Source organism: Thalassophryne amazonica, chromosome 2, assembly GCF_902500255.1.
Source record: "Thalassophryne amazonica chromosome 2, fThaAma1.1, whole genome shotgun sequence".
Taxonomy (NCBI): Eukaryota; Metazoa; Chordata; class Actinopteri; order Batrachoidiformes; family Batrachoididae; genus Thalassophryne; species Thalassophryne amazonica.
The window spans coordinates 101,023,315-101,030,409 of NC_047104.1; the positions used below are offsets into that span (position 1 = coordinate 101,023,315).

At 37.8% G+C, this 7,095-nt stretch overlaps 1 protein-coding gene across 1 annotated transcript in view; it reads left to right on the top strand.

Annotated features, from left to right (window-relative positions):
- mical2a (microtubule associated monooxygenase, calponin and LIM domain containing 2a) overlaps nucleotides 1–6,851 on the top strand; it is a 124,648-nt gene extending 117,797 nt beyond the window's left edge. Inside the window, exon 23 of the mRNA XM_034190702.1 lies at nucleotides 6,719–6,851. The gene's annotated coding sequence lies outside the window, so the exon portion shown is untranslated. The remainder of the gene's footprint in view (nucleotides 1–6,718) is intronic.
- The last annotated feature ends 244 nt before the right edge of the window (nucleotides 6,852–7,095 follow it).

Consider the following 7,095-nt stretch of genomic DNA (forward strand, 5'->3'; position numbering starts at 1 on the left):
CACAAGTGCGCAACTGCAAAAAAGCCTACTGGACATGCTTCATGACAAATCGGCCTGACTTCGTTGCAGTCACTAGTAATCAGTGGTGTCTCTGGATGAAAACACAACTTTTTTCGTGTGTGTGTGTGTGTGTGTGTGTGTTTTGTAACGAGTAATGGCATGGCAAATAGAAAATGTATCGGTGTAGAAGTATGCAATTAAGGTCGAAAATGTAGTAAAATAAAAGTGAAAGTAAGCTGAATTTAAAAAACTCAAGTAAAGTACAAAGTCTCCCAAAACGTACTTAAGTACAGTAGTGAAGTATTTTTACTTCATTACTATACAACACTGGTAGCCAGCATGCCAAAAGTAAATGTTCTCCATGCTTGATGCCAACCATGAATTCTGACAGAGTAAACTAGACGAGGAGAGCTCCAACCTTTGCACATTCAACACACCCATTGAACGGTACACATTTCTTTGTCTTCCCTTTGGTGTATCATCAGCCTTAGAGGTATTTCAATGCGCCACTGCACAGATGATTGAAGGTCTTGAAGGTGTGGTTAATGTGACTGATGATCTCCTGGTCTGGGGAGAGACTGTTGAGGAACACGATAGATGACTCATACAGCTACTGAAAAAGCAAGAAAGAAGAATGTCAAACTGAGCAAAAGCAAATGCAAAATAAGAACATTGAATCATCACATACATGGGTCACATACCCAATCTGGAGATGGTGAACGCTGTGGCACAGATAACTCCACCTGAAGACAAACAAGCTCTCATTAGATTCATGGGCACGGTCCAATACTGGTCCAAATTCATTCCCAACTTTTCTGAGGCGAGTGCCCCAGTCCGAAAGTTGCTGAAAAGCGACATTGATCAAAAGTTTTGAGAAGATGCCTGTGACTTTGTCTGTTGATGCCAGCTCTGAAGGCACTGGAGTTGTAACACTCCAAGATGGGAAACCTGTAGCATATGGATCACATGCACTCTCAGATGCTCAACGACAATACACACAGATCGCAAAGGAATTGCTCACCATTGTTTATGGCTGTGAAATGTTCCATCAGTATGTATATGGCAAGGAAATCCCTGTTGAGAGTGATCACAAACTGTTTGAGACGATTTTCAAGAAGTCCTTGCAGAAAGCCCCACCAAGATTGGAAAAGATGCTATTCTGACTTCAAAGATACAGTCTTAATGTGACTTACAATCCAGGCAAAGAAATGCCCATTGCAGATGGACTCAGTCATGCATACTTGAACGAACAGACTGAAGATTTGCTCGGTGAAGAGCTTGAAGTGAACTGGATCACCCCTCAGCTGCCAATATCTGATGAGAAACTCCTCATGTTCCAAAATGCAACAGCTGCTGATCCACAGATGCAACTGCTACGCTCAATGGTTTTGAGTGGATGGCCCAAAGAAAAGAATGAAGCACACAAGGACGTGCAATCTTATTGGACATTCAAGGAAGAAATAAGCTGCTCATCAGGATTGCTATTCAAAGCTGCGAAGCTTATTGTGCCAAATCAGTTGCGGCAAGAGATGTTGGAGAAGATCCATGAGTCACACCTCGGAGTAGTGAAGTGCAAAGAGAGGGACATTTGTACTGGCCAGGCATGTCCGTACAAACTGAAAACATGATGTGCTGTGTGCAATACCAACAAAAACAATAACCCCAAAGAGCCTCTCATACAACACACACTACCTGATAGACTGTGGTCCAAGATTGGAACACACCTGTCTCATTTCAGTGGGTCAGAATATGTTCTCTGTGTTGACTACTCACAGTTTCCAGAAACCAACAGACTGACAGACACAACAGCACAGAGTGTTATCAAGTCAGTGAAGTCTATGTTTACCAGACCAGATATTGTGGTGTCAGACAACAAACCTCAGTACGCTTGTGCAGAATTCACTAAGTTTACAAAGAACTGGGAATTCACACATTACCTTGCATCTTGGACATGTACAGTCCAATGGACAGGCTGAAAGAACTATCCAAACAGTAAAAAAATGTATTCGAGAAAGCACAAGATGAGAAAGGAGATCCATACATCGCGCTAACTCATCTGCTCAGCTCCTGTCATCTAAAATATAAAAATGTCTACTACCACCACCCTGCTAACACCTTGACAGCAACATCTCAATTACAGTGTAGGTGACACTATATGTAATGGTTTTTTGAGTATTTAATACTAAAATTAAACAACAGTTTGAAACTCATCATTTCCTGGTGCACATCTACTGAAGAGATAAATATTCAGATTTTGAACTGCGCGCCACTAAAAACCAGGAACGTCCGGGCGAGTCCCAACATCAGAGAAGAAGGAGGAAGTGACATCAGCATGAGAACATTATCTTAATAGCCCCATTAATTTATGGATTTTTACAGGCTACTGACAGCCCCGTTTCCACTGAGTGGTTCAGGTCGGAGCTGTAAGGTGTTTTTGGTGTCAGAACGGTTATTTCTCACCAGCAGAATCCTGTTGATTGGCAGGTGGAACACTTATATTGCCAAGTGCACACGCACGCACAGTATCTGCGGTTTCTCCACTCACCATGGAGGCAAAACTGAGTATTTTCACATTATTTTATTTTATTTTGTTATTTTGTGGATCACGGGATAATTTTGTCGCATGCAGACTAAGACGTTATGAGCAGATGAGGTGCTGGGAGTCTTTCAACTTGCGGCGCAAAGCGGCTCATTAACAGCAGAGACTTGAGCCGCAATTAACCGATTACAGCCGGCGCTGTAATCTGGCACCAAATTCCTGTGTGACAAAGGGACTTTTCTTCAACAAGGACATAAGGAATTAAATAATTTTCAGATGTTTTCATCAGACTAAAGATGATCTCACTGAAACGGACAAGTGTATTATTTACTCCTTTTGTGAATGGTTTTAATCTTTAATAATAACATGTTACGCTACTAATGTACAGTACATTAACTATATTCAAGAAGGAAACAACATTTATTTTAAAAACAGCTGATATTTTCAGTCCCTGGTGACATTTTTCAGATTTGAAATGTATGTACCTGTTTCTAAGAAAAAACATAAATAAAAAATCCACACTTCCTCATCACTTTTTTCTGATGTCACATATAGTAAAACTAGTTGATTACAACCAGAGAACTAGCAAAAACAAAAGTTTATCATCTCCTGCATGCCGAAATCACCTGCTTTATGTATTTATCATCACCATTCTGTGTTCTGAACTCTGCCAGTATCGTCACTGTTTTCATGTTTTCGTGATGACGTATCAACAATATGGTCTCAGCTGAGGGCTGAAATAGAGTGCAGGCTTCAGACAACTGTTGTTTATCCTTCACCTGCACACTTATCTTCAACTTTTATTGTTCAGGATTTTTTAAAATATCAATAATTCATCATTTTTAGTGATTATGTGTGCACATTTGTGGTGTCATCTACACTTTAAAAGAATGCTGAAGGAAAAACAGCACATACAGAAAAGCTACTATGATGGACAAACAAGATGTCTTCCATAGCTACACACAGGAGAGAGAGTGAAAATTCAGAGAGGATATGAATGAAAACCAGCTGTCATCATCAGCAGGCATGAACAACCACGGTCATGCATTGTTCAGACTCCAGGTTGAAGGACCTACAAGAAAAACCGAAAGCACCTTCTGAAAACAGGAATGAAAGAGCTTCCAACACCTACAGCTGATGCAGACATCTATGTCCAGCCAGATGTCACTTACTCTACACCACCTGATGCTGCACCCTCAGCACAGACCAGCTGGAATGGAGCAACATTTCACTCGGTTTGGTCAGAATGCCAGCAAGATACAAAAACTGACTTCACTTGCAACACATGAACACTTGAACAATATCTCATAATGCACATCATGCACACACAGGGGACATAAACGCTGCATGCAGTTTAAAGGACATGAAAGTTCAAATGAGGTTAATGCAGTGTTATCACATGCCTGGTTGTACTTAATTGATGATTGTCTCTAGTTCACTGGTAAGGTGGATGAGTTAGTTAATGAAACCTTTTAATTATGTGTTACTGTTGTTATGATGTGATGAGTTATCTAAAAAATAATTAAAAAAAACTTGAAGGGGGATGTCATGTACTACATGTAATATATGTTGTGACCCCTAGAGGGCAGTACACCCTTAAGTACTGTACATTGAACACAAGTGGGAGTAAAAAGCTTCCGGTCTGATTAATCTCCATGGTCTGTACATTACGCAACTGACTATCACAATTTTTTGCTGGGGTTGTTCAGGCTTGGTATCTATGCAAGCCAATTGATTCTGATCATGCAGCGATATATTTTACATCCTGAAGCATGTTGTTTGTAATTAAAGAATCAGTATCTCTTCTTAAATTTTCTTCTCTCAGTTGCACAGGTTAAAATTTAAAAACAGTTTAAGATGGTTTCAAACATTGGCATCATTCCACGCATGGGGCTTTTAAACTATTCCAACTCAGATATCTCACACCATCAACAAAAGGTGGGCCTGAGGGGTACTGCCCCCAACAGCAAGGCTATTTTTACCCCGCCAACGAAGTTGGGTGGAGGTTATGTTTTCACTCCTGTTTGTTTGTTTCTGGATGATTCATATCCTGATAGGCAAGAATGGATTCAATTTTCAAATTCATAGGTCAAAAGTCAAAGTCAGAAAAAATCTTGGAAAAATCCCTATCCTTTAACATTGAACACATTTTTAAAAAATCATAACTCTATCAAAAAATATCATATTTCTTTCATATTTGACAGCATTATGTAGGATGGTATCCTTTATCAACTGACAAAGGTTGATCCGGATCTGATCCCGATTACAGATTTTGTGGCCATTTAAAATTAACATTGAAAACCCTATTTAATGTATATTTTAAATTATATCTTAATCAAACATGCCCCAATCACTCTCAGATGTGAAAGTGAGGTGCAGACTGACACTCACTATCACCTGATGTAGTTTGATTGGGATGTGATCCAGATTATGGATTTTGTGGACATTTGAATTTACTGGAATTTGAAACTAGTGTTGGTAGAGGTTTGCGCTCGAGTGCGGTGCTCTAGTTTTGTTTGTTTGTTTGCTTGATTGATCTAGTTCACCAGATCAGATCTATCTATCTATCTATCTATCTATCTATCTATCTATCTATCTATCTATCTATCTATCTATCTATCTATCTATCTATCTATCTATCTATCTATCTATCTATCTATCTATCTATCTATCTATCTATCTATCTATCTATCTATCTATTTTTTGAGGGCCTGTGCCTTGACTTTTCTGAACTATAAGAAAATCAGATAATGCACTAATTTACAAAGGTTATGTTTGATTACATTTTATTTTCAAACCAAATCTTGTATTACCCAATTTCAATAGAGGTGGAAATGAAAGAAAAGGACAATGGACAACTGAGCTTAAAAGGTCAATAGAGCACCACTTAGCTCAAAGAGAAACGGTCTCTTTCAGCATGTAAATACTGACTTCAGTAACATTTCTTTTTCTAATCTTGTTGGTTAATATGCATTTGTCGACTGTTTGTGCATCATCTTAATTCTTTCCCAGTAATGTGTCCTTTCATGTGTCAGGAATACACTTAGAAGTCTGAAGGTTAAACTTTCACTGACCAAAACAATAATGCACAGCAAATGCTGCATGATTCCACTTCAGGGTGTTAACTAAAAGAGTCCTTGACTTCACAATGTCAGTTCCTCTTTATTCATATTACATCAATTAGAGTAAAAGGCAGGTTTTAACATTTTCACCAACACCTTCACTTAAATAATAATGAAAAAGGTAGACAGGGCATTCACAAGTCACGTACCTCCATCACCACTCCAACTTTTGAATTTTTCATTGGCATGAATAAATTTTTTAATGTTTGCAGCTCTGTCATCTACAGTAAAGCAAATGATTGAATAAAAATATCTTTTCTTAAACAACCCTAGTCACATTAAAACATTTACAAATCAAGTCCTTGACTGCTCTACCTACCTTGGACAGTAGTTTTGTTTGCAAACTTTAATAAAAAATATCTTTCCCATCATATTAATTAATTGATTTGATTTAATTTAATCTTTTGTGTTTGAAGATCATTCACCAATTTCCAGAGTGAAATTGTCTAGCAAATGCAACATTTCCTTTGTTTTGATAAATTTTCATTCAACGTCTGTTGAATATTTGCAATACTTACAAAACTGATGTCTCCCAAAAATCACATTAGAAAGTCAACACTTGTTCAAAATGTTTTTAGCATAAGTTTCTCACTTTCTAAAAATCACAATCTGATGATTATTATTATTAGTATCATTATCATGATATGTCATCATTTTAACCCCTTAACGCCTGTTGTCGCATATATGCTACAATAATTTCAAATTTGCAACATACCATTATTATTATTATAACATTATAACATAAAGTCATTACCAAAATACCAAATTAAGTGCTTGCTCACAGGGGGTCGTTTGACCGTTGGGGTTTTTCCGTAATTATTGTATGGCCTTGCCTTACAATATAAAGCGCCTTGGGGCAACTGTTGATTTGGCGCTATATAAATAAAATTGATTTGATCTTTGAATGGGATCTTGTGGCCACCACACTTGGAGAGTACAGCTGCCTGAGTTGATGCATGGTGCCCATTCTTCTTCTTCTTCTTCTTCTTCTTTTTTTTTTTTTTTGTACACTCCTGTGATTAAAACTGTTGTTTCCTTGTCAAATAACCTAATCCAGGAATCACAACCTGATGAAAATGAGAAAATGGACAACAGCCCATCGCAAAGAAGGAATAAAAGAGAATAGAAAGGAGCGCTGCCTCTATCCTGACTGTGCCACTTCTTGTCACCTGTTGTTTTCTAAAACCTTGCTTTTGTTAGTTGTATATGTTGTGTTTTCTATGCAGAAACTTTAAAGTCATAATGTGAAAAATTAGTTGGGGTTTTTTCCTGATAAATGTGGTTAGTGATTCATGTTTAAGTTTTTCTGCTGTCAGGAAATTTAATCTTTTGATTTCTATGTCATACTTAAGTCCACATCTGGAGTCTGGTTTGTATTTTCAGACATTTTGCAGCATGTCAAGCCTGCTATGATTAAGTGGAAATGTAATACTA